Source organism: Phalacrocorax aristotelis, chromosome 5, assembly GCF_949628215.1.
Source record: "Phalacrocorax aristotelis chromosome 5, bGulAri2.1, whole genome shotgun sequence".
Lineage (NCBI taxonomy): Eukaryota > Metazoa > Chordata > Aves > Suliformes > Phalacrocoracidae > Phalacrocorax > Phalacrocorax aristotelis.
In genome coordinates this window covers 23,077,324-23,093,210 of record NC_134280.1, presented here as the reverse complement: position 1 = coordinate 23,093,210, position 15,887 = coordinate 23,077,324, and the positions used below count along the sequence as shown (strand labels likewise).

General features: G+C 37.2%; 1 protein-coding gene across 1 annotated transcript in view; it reads right to left on the bottom strand.

The window, feature by feature from the left end:
• Positions 1–15,887, bottom strand: part of MYO3B (myosin IIIB) — a 227,026-nt gene that overhangs the window by 142,901 nt on the left and 68,238 nt on the right. The gene's annotated exons all lie outside the window — the stretch shown is intronic.

Genomic DNA, 15,887 nt, shown 5'->3' with positions numbered 1-15,887 from the left:
GTTGGGTTTTTCTTGTTTCTGCTTATTCACTCGCAATTCTCCTTTTCTCATGTCCTTCTCCTTTTATGTCAATACCTTTGAAGGTGGTAGTCAGTATAGCTCACAGCGTGCTTCCCAACGTTTCTCTTTCAATTCAGCCTGACTCAGGAAGATGTTAGCCCTTTACCCCAGATCACTAACTTTGACCAAAACTTTCTAAAGTATGGACATCTTCATCATAAGAACTACCAAACTGTCAACAAACTGTAGAATTTTCAGTCCAGATTTCAATCTGTATTCAGTTTGGATGACATTGTAAACTCTAAAACTATTAAAAGTACACATTATTTTTAAAGTAACATTTAGCAGACAGTATTTTTATATTACATAGTAAGACAGCCTTCCATAAGAATAATATTTTAAACTCTTATGGGTTCCATGGTAGTTGCCATGTAATTATTTTCCTTTCCAATTGTTATTGTTACAGTTAAATTACATAAACATAGAGAACAAGGCCTGTAGGTCATATTAAGTGGATCAAATTTTAAGTGGCTCAAATTTAAGTGGACCAACTTATAGAAGGAAGTGTTCATTAATCATATATTATATTATCTTCCAGAGGTTTCTTCTGCAACTTAAGATTTGATAAGTACTGAAGTCTATTTAACTTTTTAAGATTAAACTTGTGTTTTATGAAACCCTAATGATTTGTCTTTTGCTGCATTTGAGGGCCCAATGGAAAGGGTCACATATTACTGAACTGGCAGAAAAAAAAAAATCACAATAAAACTTATTCTAAGACAGAAACACTAATAATCTGGACTGTAACATGAATCACCTCATTTATCCTGAGACCACATTCCCCAACATGACACTGCTTGATAACATCTCAGAAAACAAAATGACAAACAGCATAAACAATGTAAATTAGTGCTGATCTGCTTAGTACTCGAGTTTTTCATGCATATTCATTCAAAAAGTAGTCCCATTTAACAATTACCCACAAAAATCCAAACAAAATTGTTTTAAAAGAAAAAAATTACAATGTGGCTTCATGACAGATGGACCATTTTTGTTCATCTTTATCTATTCAAAACAAATGCAGTCATCTAATTTCACCACAGGCTGACATGTTTTCTGAGACAAATGTTATTACTTTTCTCTTTTGTTACAGAAGGCTCAGGGAACACAATTTTCTTCATGAAGTGAAGAAATCCAGAATGTTTGAGATGTGCATCACTTATCAAATTTATCATTAGGAAAAAAATATGATTGGTTATTTTCAATGACTATAGTGTTTCAGGGTTGTCTTCCATTTAACAGGCTCATATATTTATGTACATCACAGAATCTGATTTTTTACAAGCATAAAAAACATTTAAAAGTATTTCTAGAGATACTCCCAGAAAAAAAAACCCTGTATCAAAGAAAAGTAAACTTTAAAAACCCTCTTTCTCCATCATCAAAATGGTTAACAGTCCACACATCCCACATGCATGAACTCTGCAAACAACTTTAAGGGACAGCCAGATGGGCATAGTACATGTTTTCAGTCTTTATTTTGCAGGAATAGTACTCTGTCTGACAATTTCAATTCTGATAAGACCAACTTCTATAGTACTGTGAAGTACAGTGTATTTCTTTTTGGAATGATACCAGCACTGTCTACTGAATATTTGCTGTGAAATTTTGAAGTTCACTGCAAAGTAATTTGCTTTTTCAAAAGCTCAGTTACTATTAATGAAGTATGTAGTTTTGTCTTTTCTGTTTGCACTGTTCTTAGTGTCTTTCCATGGTGGTAACAACGGTGCTTACAAAAATCATTTGGTTTGGAGGCTCTATTAATAACCTCACAAGGAACCTTTTGAAAAAAAGACACCGAAATGCTTACATTAGTTGCAGATGTTATGATGGAAACAGGTGGGATTTCATCATGGAAGAACAGATCAGCAGAGCAGATGTAATTCAGGAAATAAACTTAGTCATTTGTTTGAGCTTGATACTTATGTATTTGTTGACAGAAGATATTATGTTATTCTTAGTGCCTTTGTAGTAAAAACAGAACTAGACTAGACTTAAGACACTAAAGTGATGCTTCGGGTACCCCATCTATAAAATTGAGCTGATAAATATAAGTAGAACCTTAATTCATTAGCCTCTGTAAAATACACTGGCTCCCCTTAATGAAAGACGTTATTTAACTACAAAGCACAAAATTAGCTCACCCTTTTCTGGCATCATGTCCATAAAGGATTTCCACAAAGGGGCATAAGAGGGTCAGCTTCCTACTTTCGCTTTACCTAAGACACCACAAACTGTTTCATGGTGACAGCAGAAATCACCACTGCTTCCATGGCACCTCCAGAGGTGGATTTCTGCAGTAAGGACTCAAACTCAAGTTCTAGGATAATACAAAAAGCTGGATATGCAAGGGTAACTCACATTAAGCTTTTGTTGTGAGCACACTAAGTCTTTCGCAGTTTGACATTAATAATCCACTAAGGTACCTGCCGTTCGTATGCTGCAATTGGTATCACATTAAAGAAAACAAAGGTAAAACAACTCACATATGTTATCAGATGCTAAACCACAGAGAAGCAACACTTGCCTCACCACTTCAGCTCAAATATCAAACTAGGGCCATTTGTAATTCCAGACTATATTAAATCCAACACATAGAGTTCTCTGGCTTTTGTATACTTGCATCAGCCAAGATCACTGCATTTCACCAACATCTGGCTGTTTCAGCAGTACTCAGAACCGCATTCATAGAAAAACTAAAAAGCTACCTCTTGCTAACTTGCTGACATAATTTAGTCTACTCTTTTCATATAAAATTAGAATGCTCTGCATGCAACCTTTCAATCATCCTTGCCACATATATAAGAAGCTGAAGGACAATAGTCTTATTTGCTACTATAAGTGATGGAAATTGTGAGTAGTAGATATGAACGTTATTGCAAAAAATGGGTATAATTGGGCTTGTCTTTTGAAAATGTCCTCTTTTGAATCAAGATGAGTAATCAACCATTTTTTTCCCAACTTTTTGTCTTTTTTTCCTTTAGTTCTTTCTATAATTCATAATTAGTCACAGAACTACATGCTCTATTTCCTTAGGCAGATGCAATCCTCTTGTGAGGAGTTTTTCTACCCTTGTATTCACTGCTTTCCATGGTCATACTGATGCTGTTTTTCACTGGGAGTTTTGCTTCAGTGAGGACTGCAGGATTGAGCCTATATAAGACACCCCATATAGAAGCATAATGTTCCTTAGAACATGAAGAAATTAGCAAGCTTACCAAGCAAGAACTGCTGCTGAATCCTGAATGATGATACACACACAATTATGTGCTGGAAATATTTCAATCTGTCGAACTTTATGTGTTTCCTGTCATTCAGCCTGCCTCCAAAGTCACAGCTGGTAAAACAAAATTGGTCATTTTACCACAATAAGGCCAATGATGCAGCTCAGCGAGCACCATTCGTCCTTCACGTTAAGCTGTGAGCCTAATTACAGATCACAGATAATAGATATCTGCTGGCAATGAGAAAACAAGTATTTTCACCTTAAAATATTTCTATGACAAATTTTTAAAATTGAAAATGCATCTACTATTTTTAAACTATTTCAGTAAACATAGCCATACATTTTATAAATAGAAATCCAGACAGAGCCTCCAATGACCAAACTGCATCATCAGTCTACTGCATTGTTTCTAATGAAAAATTAGCCGATGAACATCCAACACCTGTCACCATAAACAGGCTCTGGCAATTACAGACCCCTACATGCATGTTGTGAATTATTTTTCTAGCAGACTGAAGAGACGATAGTTCTGTTGACAGTTGCCTAGGTTTACACAGAGACAGTTTTTAAATGAAATTAAACCCTTCGTGAATATTTCAAAAAACTAAGTGAAACAGCCATAGAAAAAGCACAAAGTCAACCATGTGTAATAATATTTCCCTACAAAAGGTTATGTAAAACAAATGGTTTCTATTAAAATATGTGAATGATCAACATTAATTAATACCTGATAAATTCTCATACAAGTTTAACGTCCTACAACTCCAGAGCATCCCCACCTTGGGTAATCCTCCAAAAATAACCAGGCAGTCCTCAACAGGGCTCAGAGGATTTCCTAATGCGCTCAGTTTGTGGCCCATTCAAATCAGTAAGAGGTTTCCACTGATCCAAATGAAATCTTCAGATCCTAAACAATCTCCAATTTATCTGTCTCCTACTAAAGGCTACTCAAGTTATTCCAGTAACATATTTCACCTAAGTCCACTCCGCAGGAAGCAGGGTACTGTATTTGGTTCTTCAAGGTTAAGATAGAAACTGTAGAGTTTAGGTGCCAGCAGGAGTGGAGAATCAGCACAAAATCCTCAGTGTGGATTCTGGAGGCAAGCCTTTGAAATTGCTGTTTGAGTCAGTGGAAATCTGTCGCCAATCTGAATGCTGCTGCATGAGCCCTCCATGGTTGGGAACCACAGCAGCACACTGCCTCAAGGGACCAGAAGATCAGAAAGAATACAGGATGTACAACAAAATTGGAAGCAATGTCAGAAGCACGGGATCTGGGCAAAATGGCTCCAGGTCTAATGCCACTGTCTGTCCACTGAGTTGATCTAAGGGGCTCCAAAGGCAAGTGAACATCCTTTCCTCAAAATGCCTAGAATTGTGCAAGTCTTGACCATACTGGGCACCAATCTCGCTTAAGACTTCTTAACCAGATCTACAAGCAAGTCATTCCCATGCCTCTCCAGCCTGCAAGGCATTAATCATATGTTGAGCCTGTATGCACCAAATCACAGCATATAGACAGCTGGAAAAGGTGGTAGCTCCTCACATCTTCTTCAGCTTCTTAGGGCTCAGCACAGTTACATAAACCTTTCTCAGGCAAGGGAACAGACTAATGCCAGATCATGGTACTCTAACTATACAATTAGGGGGCACCAGGAAAATTACCGTTATTCTGTGAGAACGAAGGGTACAGCACATCCTATGAAAATTCACTCTCCAGACACCTTCTCACTGGCAACTCATTCACTTCTGAAGATTTTCTCCTTTTCCACTCCCATCCCTTTCCTCTGAAAGGACTGTTTTCCTTGTGTAAATATCTAGTTCAAAACTGTTAGCATACCACTTCAATTTCTTATCTTCTAGAATATCAAAGGCATATATCTATTCAAATAATGTGTAAGTGCCTTAATTCTAGCAAGGATATGCTGCTTTAAACCAAGATCAAAACCTACCGAGGGAAAGGAATCAGTTAAGAGGAAGCAGGACACAAGATATTACTGCCTCATTGCCAAAACAAAAATATTCTTGCTTAAATCTTTTACTATCTTTTAATTACAGAGACAGAGTTCTTTGCTGGAATGGATGCTCTTTATTTTCCATAGGCCATACACAGTTATGGAAGTCTGGACTGAATCCAACAATCCAACAGCATGTGATAAATTTATATTAAGTTGAAAGTTAAACAGACAAATATACCTAAGAGACTGTAGGATCCTAATTACTTAAAAGGGTCAAGGATACCAATCTACTTTTTAAGCTTTTTTTTTTTTTTTTTTTTTTTTTAATACAGGGTCCTAATCTAGTAAAATACAAATTGGATGTCGGTTTTAATTCTTAGGAAAGAGTGATGGCTATATGTCTTGTAACACAAATACACAATTGTTGCCTTTTGCTTGTGTTTTTACATGACTATTTATTTTGCTGCCACTAAGTAGGTGACTTAACAGATTAACAACGAGATATGGGCCCAGCTGCAAAACAAATGCAAATCCACAAATGAACAAAATATCAACTCCCTCTTTAAAACACACTTAAATCAAGATTTATTCACAAGTCTCCAGCTTTGAATATTGCAGCAGCAGCATAATAATGAGCAAAAATAAATGGTAAAAGGTAGTGAGTTCCAGAATTATGGACAAATCTCCTTTTAATTTTCAAGATTCACTTTATGCATTGCCAAAAGAAAAGCGCTTCAGGAAAAATATGAAGAGGCTGTCAAAAGAAACCTTCTAAGAAACCTTCACATGAACAATCCTGTGTTTCAAAATGGTATATATCTGATAAATTAAGTCACCTTTAAAGTAATAAGTACAGACAGAAATAATGTGCTAAGCACATTAAATTGTTTTGAAGGTCAAATAATAACCTTCAGAAAATGTATTAAAACAAATCTCAATTACATAAATTTTTAAGTTCATACACACAGAAAGAAAATGAATGAAGAAGTATTACAAAGTGTTCTGCTTGGGAACATCTGGATTATCTTTGACTTTTTCCCTTGAACACTGCAATTCACAGGCGAATGGTTTCAGTCAGGTTTGGCAGCTGCAAGGTTTCATTAGCCTCTTTCAGGATGTGACAAGGCATAATTTATTTCTGTCATTTACTCTTCAGTTTCCAGTTTCAGTTTCTGGCTTCACTGAGACAGAAGCAAGTATTTTATTTCAGAAATATTTTTGAATGGAGGTGAAAACATACAGCTTTGCATTCCAGTGGTCAAGCTTCAAAACAAGTATTTAGCATAACTGAATTATAATTATGCTTTGTAATCTCATTTATTCACTAAAGTTTCGGAGAGCTAAAGAGGCACTAGCAAATTAACAGCAATTGAAACAGAGGAAGTAATAGCAGAGATTTTTATTTATAACCAGTTCACATCTTTACTGAAATGTAGTATTTTGCTTTTCTATTAAAAACCATTGCTCTGTGAATTTGCAAAGCAGGAGAATGTCAGTTGCCAAAGAAATAAAAATGGGACAGTAATACTTCCGTGTCTGACTGAAATACATATGGTGCTGTCTAGACGCTACACTTCCGTAGCTGGAGTATTAAAATACTGCAATTACACTGCATATTTGTAGAGTTGTATGGGAAAGTAAAATATCTGTTAAAATCTGAAAGTGAAAATCCCACAGATTAATTTCTAAGGGCAAGTCCTGAATTGTATGTGTTTCAAACTCCCACTGTACATCAACCGGTTTAAGAGGCCTGAGAAGGCCACCTGCCTGAAGGCACTGCCCAGTGGAGCAGATCCACTCTTGGAAAGCTAAAAGTTGGCTCAACAAGAGGAAGACTTAGAGGGATGCCACAAACTCTTTCTTTTAAGAAGTGGAGGAACATTGCCAAGGGAAGAACTAGACAATTTGGAGTCTGACACAGAACCTGGTGCCAACAGTTCAGTGCTCCTGCTGGGACCTGCCTCTACCCAGGACACACACAGCAGCAGAGGCCCTGTCATACCACAGTCAGTCTGCCAACAGGCTTCACACTGTCTTGGACACACAAGGTAACGCAGGGTACCTGTGATTTTTCCAACTGGCTGAGACATGCTTTTTGGGGTCCTTCTTTCCATCAAGAGTAAAATGTTTTTAATACATTATTCCCAGAAAAGGGGGACTTGCTTCCCAGAACCACAGAAGCAGTTTTGCCACTTGTGATTCTTCTTTACTTCCATTTTTTGTCTGACTAATTTAGCTCTTATTTTCGAAGAGGAAGGCACCTTCCTATCCTTCAATTTCATGGAGGGGAGCCTCTTCTCAGTCGAGGCTCTACAGAAATACAAATACACCTAACAGTAACTCCATAAAAGAAGTTTATTACCAAAGCTTGATATGGCGGGTAATGAACGTGGAATTCAATCATTACACCTCACAAAAGAAAGCACTTAAACTCTGCATTTTTACCAGGAAACACGGATTACTCCCTACTTGTACTTTTTTATGACTCAAACCTTACTTACTATTTTCAGTTTAGTCTGGTTCACAGCATTGTAAGAACTGATATTATTCTGATAGCCCTACTAGTCTGGTTCAGAAATAAATACTTATAAAGGGAATACATTAGTTAATGGTAGCATATTTCCAATGCACCATTAGGAGATGCATTAGGAGGATCATTATAAAAATTCCGACGTAATAGACTGAATAAATGCTGAAGCATGAAGAAAAGTACAAGATGTATAAGAGTACCATTTTTTAAAAAAGGAACTACTGTCACTTAAGGTAATATGCCCTATGAGCATGAGGACTGAACATGGAATGAAATTCATTTGTTGCCTTTCCCATTTCATCCATTAAGCTTTATTTTAAAACGCTTGAATGTTTGTCTGCTTTAAAAACAATCTGTATGACTTGGGAATCCCTGCACATTATAACTGGAGTGAAGACTAATAATCACAGTATGATAACATGAAGAATTTATGCATTATAAAAAAAGTCCCATGGCAGCAATTCAAATAAACGGTCCCTTCTGCAGAACCAAATGACAATAATATCAATAAGACCATATCCCAATAAGCCTGTAAGGTGCTAACTTAAAACTCATGCGTCTCTTGAAATAACCAGGCAGGCTGTGGAAAATATCCTTGGAAAAATATTGACTCACATAAGCTAGGGAATCTAGGATTTGAGGCAAGAAACACTAACAGTGCAAGTAATAGGTAACAAAGCAATTAGTGATGCAATGAGAGACAGAAAAATCCCTACAAAGCTGAAATATTAAAACATCAAGGAACATATGAAAATCATGATTTTTTTTTTTTTTGTAATGCAAGATTTAGCTAACACCTCATATTGAATATTCTAGGGTAAGGTAAGCTTTGCAAAGAAGCATGTCCTGGATAAGTTGACACATCCACAGAAAAAGAAGAGTTGAAAGGAGCAATGGTAAACGACTGATGTAGGACAAAGGGGTGTTCTGAATGTAGGAGGCAACATCTTGGCAAAAGGAAAGACAAGGCAATGCCAACATCGGGAAAAATATCAAATGAGTAACAAAGTGAGAAGAGCAAAAAGTAAAACTGAGAGGCAAGAAGTAAAAATGAGAGACAAAAAGGAAGATGAAGACAAGCAAACCAAAATCCCCAAAGGCAAAAAATAGGGTATTCTCTCAAAAAAAACCCCAAAACCCAACCCCACAAGCGCCACTCACTAAACACTTACAGAGGACCAAAGAGGCCAGAAGCAAGAAAGCAAGAAGGTTAGCAGAGAGGTAATTAAAATGTTTAAAGTAGGATAGTAATGAAACATGGAAGAAAGAAAAGAGCTGACATAAATCATTCTGTGTGGATAAGAGCTTTGACATTTGGCATGGGGAGATGAAACAAGAAGATAATCAAGGATTTAATCTAGGAAACTGAAATATAATACAGACCTTTAAAAAGGTATGTTTTGAAGACAGATCATGTTTACCACAGAAAGCACACTACCATATGATAATTGCATATCCAGGAATGGGTAAAAACTGTAAAGTAGCTGGTGGTGGACGAATGAACAAAAAGAACACATTAGAATAAAGAAGCAGCTACAAGTAAAGCATGTTGCTAAAACAAAAAGCAAAACTTCAGGTGTGCCCTGAAAATCATTAGATTTTTGCCATTGTGAAAGGATTTAATCTTTTGTGGGCTTCAGTCAGAACCATGGCATAAACAATGTACAGAATGCAATGGCAGTAGGCGTTGAGGATACACAATGCCTTTTAGCTGTCTTTTTCTGCAGTAAATATTAACACACTGAATGAGAATCTGAATCATAGCACTGTTTTACCTTGAAAACATTAGCTATTTATGTTCCAAATAAAGTCCGGAGGTATCAACAAGCAAGCACTCTATTTCCTCAACAAATCTGAGAAAAAATGCACTTGTGGCTTTTTGGAAAGACTGACACTTTCTGGCACCTAACAACAATAAAACTACACAGTCGTGTCTTCCCTGCTTCTTCTGGAGTGCAAAGTTCTGACACAGCTCTACTGACATCTTCCCTAACTGAATAGACCCAGAAGTTAAATTTTCCTCAAAGGGAGCTCTCACAAAGAGCATTTACTGTATGTTTGAGTTGGGTGGGCACTATTTGCATCTGTGGAGTCTTTAAAAAGTCATAATAGGTTCTGCAAGACTTGAATAACCAATACGAGAAACAAAGAAACTAAAAAAACCAAACCCAAAACTAAACAAAAACCAAAACCCAACCAAAACTTTAAAATAAACCAGCTGAGAAGTAAAACATATTTACACCAATAAAAATACAGGGTACAATGTGGAACACAATTCTTCCTTCCTTCCTGAATTTCCTCTCAGTAATTAATTATGAGGAACCAGGAGGTGATTATATACATGTTGACATGACAGGAGCACTCAATTTTAAATAACACATAGAATGACTAAACATATAAGAAAATTACACTTTCATCAAGCCAAATCTCTGGCTTTGTTCCAATCTAAGATGTTTTCTGTTCTTTTTGTTTCCCCAGACAGTTCAAGCAGATGCTGCCTGTAAAAGTCTGACATGTTTGCATGCTGGCAACAGATCATGGATCATCAACTTGCCCAATAAAGCTATCTTATTGTAATTCAGAACATCTTTTCCCAGCACTTGTTCTAATATGTGAACAGTCTGATAAGAGGGAATCTGATATAATCTATACTGTGAATGAAGAAACCTAGAAGTTGCATTTTGGCTAATTTAACCAAACTAAAGTGCATAAAGTCAAACCACTTCAGTCAGCCAGGTAGAAAGATGAAAGCTGTTACTCCTATTTTTTTCCTAATGTTCTTGGAGGCTGTGCTGCTGGATGCCAAAGCACAGATACCAACTCTCTCACGAGGAGAAATGTTCCTTTTCCCTGCCCCTCCAAGCTACTGAAGTAATGTTTCCATAGAAAAAAAAACATAAGTGCTCCCTTTCCAAAAGCACAGGAGTAGTATTTAATGTCTTGGCTGGGGGGTTTTCTTGGCCACAACAGTGGTGAAAGCTTGCACCTCCTGGAGGAACTCTTGAGAGAAGATACCCACAACTGCAATCTGAACAGCCTTTCATTATGATATAATAAACCCACTGAAATAATTATCTTTCGAAGTATTGTAGTTATAAAGATTTATAACCAATGTCTACTCCAATAAATATTTCTTCAAAATTTTTATGAGTTCTAACCTATGATTACACCTGTGATAGGAAAGAAATAGAGGACACTAACTGTTAATAGTAAGTGTGTAGATATGCCTAATGCATTATTACTGCACTAATCATCATTAACAATTAAATATACTGCATAGAATTTTAACATTAATCAAACTGATAATTGTAACAAGCAAATCAATACCTTTCAAAGCACAGCTCCTTTTCACCAAATATGTTTGCGAATAGTGTGATTATTTGTTGTTGCATATTCTGGAAATTACTTCAGAGGGCAAAGCACAGAGGCATTTGATGATTTTTTATGACAAAAATAAAATAACAAATGCACATTCATTACAAACCTAAGGATAATTACAATCTTAAAAGTTCATCTTTCTTTTTCTTCTGTGTCTATCAGTCAGTGCATTAATTCCTTTACAAATATGAACATCAATATTCTATTTCTGAGAGAGGCATCTGTTTTTCAATTATATCCCATGAAAGTCTCTGGTACTGTGAAATGTATGAGATGCCTTATTCTCTCTGCAATACCAAACTATGTGAAGGGATTATCTTTTTTTCATGCAAAAATCCAATTTAATTTACTTGGCTCAATTCATTAGAAGTGATGTGGGCTACTGAACTCCAACATTAACCATAGGCTATAAAGTATGTTTCGGAAACCCACAGGGCTAATGACTTGAAAGGCAGTTTCATTTCTTCAGGACTGCACTCCAAACAAGAAAAGAATTTTATTATTTTCCTTCAGACATCAAGTTCTAACTTGTATCCATAAGACACAAGTATAGCAAGTTGCCCTGCAAAATCATAAGCTGAATGTGCAATAACTCAACAGAATGCAAGTGTATATTTTGTGTGTGCAGCAACCTATGGGGGAATATGTATGCAAAAATAAAAAAAAAAAGGAAGTGTTTGACAAAGTGGACATCATAGGTAAAATATGCACGTTTTAGGAACACAAATTCATACATACATGTCTAAGTTGCCAACTGATGTAGCTTTAACCTGAGATAGTGTTCCAGATGTCACCAAAAAAGCAACTTTTTTGCAGCCCCCCATTTCACCTCCATGAATGACAGATAAGCATTATCACTCATAGTAAAATACCTCTCTCTGAAATTGAGTCACACATAGATGAGAGACTGTGTGGTCTGAACATCCTCCCTGTCAGTATCATGGCTCAAACCCCACATAACTTTTCCATCACAGAGCAGTTACGAAGGGGACTACAGGTTTTTTCACTATCCAGCAAGGATTTAATTCAAACGTCACCTTCCCCAAGACCCACTGCAGGAAAAAAACCAAACCGCTCTGGATTAAGCATGAAGATGGATATTGTGCTAGGCCATTCTTTGACTTGCACAACCACAAGGTGAGGTAGGCTAACTAAGGATGTTTCATAGCCAGAAAGTCTAAGGGAATCACCCATCCAGTGTGCTCCTCAGGCAGCACTGACTTCAAGTCTCTCGTGAACCTAGACTTTAATACAAAGCTTCCCTCAAGGAAGTTAGATGCGGGAACATCATGTGTCCTCAACTGTGGGTGAGTTCCATCCCCAAAACCAACACAGTACAATTTCCAGCCTCTATGTGCAGTTGCAATACTTGGTATTTGGAGCCAACAAAAGGAGTTCAATGAGGAAGTCAATTTTCCTTCTTTCCAGTATTCAGAAAATTTAACTCAGTAACTAAGGCTTCATTTTTAACAGACCCTGAATAGTCTGCTTCATACATGCTCACTTAATACCAAACCGAGACATTCTTAAAATCTCAAGCAGGGAAACCTGCTCTGGTTACCTTGGTGATAAACTAAAGACAAAAATTGCACATAATTGTTGCTGATGTCACTGCTCCCAGTTGTTTCCAAGGTTACAGAGTACCTCAAATAATTGTGATGTTTCATTTCTAGACTGTATTGGAAGCCCATTTTCTGTTCTCAGTAAATTGTTTAGTGCTGCAGGTAATCTATCTAAACCTTATCTAATAAGGCATCAGTAGCCTCTCAGCAACCTCTGGTAACGATGTAGATTTATATGTTGAAAATGTAGCTACCTAATTCTTTACTGAGCAATTTGACTCCTAGATTATCTCAATTATTTTTATCCTAAGAATCTATTTCCATAACAAAGTATATTAATCGATCATATAAAAATATCTGAACACTAAATGTCTTACTGTGAAGCAATATTACATGTGAATTATCTACCTGGAAGGAAGCCGTTCTCTTTGCTGAATGGTGGAAAATTGGCTGTTAACTATTTATAGCTGACTGATTTTCCCACTGTCTTCAAACTAATTTTAAATGCAGAGACAAGTATTTTTCTGCACTAAAAAAATTCAGCCATGCTACATCTTCTCCATTGCAACCTCCAGTTTACTGTGCCCCATAGCATGAATCTCCTTAAAAAACAGTAACTACTATATATAAGGATTACTCTGCTACCCTCACAGTATTACTGCCTCAGGACAGCTACAGACAATGCTGTTAACTACTGTATTTCTCTCAAGAAACAGGGAGCAGTTTTGAAAACACTAAACTCAATGTATTTTAGTGTACAATAATAAAAGCAAGACTTTGTAGCTCAGCTCTATCCTCTGAATCTAACTAAGCCGCATTCCAAAGCCTCACTTCTGAAGGAGACAACAGTTAGTAGATGTCCACCTACCACCCTGTACTGCTGGATGTGCCTTTCATCACTTGACTGCTCTCAGACTGCAGGGCTTGACCTTGTCAGCATGAAATTTTCCACTAGAGCAAAACAAAATGTCACTTACTGTATCTTAGCGGTCTGTTATTACTTATGCAATGGATTTTGAAAAGTAATAATTTACTTTAGAAACTGGTTGACTAAAACAGTTTATGTGTTTTTAATGCATGAAATGAACTGCATATGGAGTCACTAGAAACATCTGTCAGGCATCTCAGCCTCTACCTAGAGTTCAGAAAGGGTTAGAATGCAGCACAGAGAATAAAAGAGAATATTAGAGGTGATTCTTTTTTGTTTGCTCAGAAAATGGCTGAGAGCTGAGCATGTTTATTTTCGTGATTATTCATTTGAGTTTCTCAATGAATTCATTTCAGCTGCATACATTTTAGCTCTTATGTGGTAATTCCCATGAATGTTCTAGCAACAGATATACTGGCGGGAATGTTTGCTGAAACAGTCTGTCTTAAATAAGAACCAAAGAATATACATATAAACCATAAATTTCTATTTGTAAATGCATGTATTCACGAGAAAGCCGGTTGGAGGAGAGACTCTTAACAAATCAAAAACCAGAAACATACTATGCAGGCAAAGTCTTCCCTAACATATGAAATAGTAAATGCTTACAACAGACTATTTAACAACAAGCCACAGAGCATGAATTACATGCTGAAATTAGACTATTAATATATCTGAACAAAGAATGCATCTGCAAAATCAAGTTCTATCTGTACACAACTTATGAAAAGGAGTAGAAGGACAGAATCAATGAGAAACAGTTATGCAGTTGGATATAAGCTATGTGAATAGCTAAGGAAATGGAGGGAAATTGTACCAAGACAATATAATTTGAGGGCTGATTCCCTACTGTCTCATGCAGTATATAAAAATATTTATAATATTTTGCCACTTTCTCAAATATATTAAAATGTCATAAGGTAATGGGGAACAGGCCCCATTTTGCTATAATATGGCTGCTAACTGCATACATTTCAATTTTAGACTTAACAGACTAGATATCCATACATATTTGGTACGGTCTTAGACACAAACAGTTCTCTGCATTTTAGACACAGATGATGTAATGAAGGTAACACTACTAGCAGCCACTTGTTACTCAGTTAAACCCTGGCACAAATCTACTTAAGTCTGATATTCAAACCCTAGGATGCATTTGGCTTCTACCAGTTCATATATCCGTTAGAAATGAATTAGTAGTGAATAACTCCTATACATATTTAAGGACAGAGCCCCTGCCCCCGTGTGTTTTGGCACTGTTGGAAACCACGAGACAATGTGATAGTAACAACATTAAAATATCTTGTCCTCATAGCACAAAAGTCTTTCCCAATGGAATTAACATGTTTTGCCAGATTATACAAACAAAATGCCAGGACATTCATCCACCACCAGCAGTGTACCCCAGGGTTCAAAATGGTCCAGTCCCATTCAACAACTTTATCAATGATCTGGATGACAGGGCAGAATGCAGCCTCAGCAAGTTTGCTTATGTTGCAACCTGGGAGGAGCAGCTGATACACCAGAGGGCTGTGCTGCCCTCCAGAGGGAAGGAAGCTCAACAGGCTGGAGAAATGGGATGACAGGAACCTCATGAAGTTCAGCAAGAGGAAGTGCAAAGTCCTGCACCAGCATATGCTGGGGGCTGACCAGTTGTAAAGCAGCTTTGTATAAAAGGAACCAGGGCCCCTAGTGGGCATGAAGTTGAACACGAGCCAGCAATGTGCCCTGGCAGCAAGGAAGGCTAATGGTATCCTGGAGTGCATTAGGAGAGGTGTTGCCAGCGGGTTGAGGAAGATGATCCTTCCCCTTAGCACTGGTGAGGCTACACCTGGAGTACCATGTCCAGTTCTGGGCTCTCCAGTACCAGAGAGATACAAAGCTACTGGAGAGAGTCCAGCAAAAGGTCACTAAGATTGATTAAGGGACTGAAGGACCTCTCATGTGAGGAAAGGCTAAGACAGTGGGAACTGTTTAGCATAGAGAAGAGAAAGCTCAGGACAGATATTATCAATATATATAAATATATGAAGGGAGAATGTAAAGAATACTGAACCAGGCTCTTTTCAGTAGTACCCAGTGACAGGGCAAAAGGCAATGGAGCACAGCAGGTTCTGCCTGAACATCAGGAAACACTTTTTCACTGTGAGGGTGACTGAGCACTGCCACAGGTTGCCCAGAGAGGTTGTAGAGTCTCCATCCTTGGAGATGCTCAAAAGCTGTACGGATATAGTCCTGGGCAGCC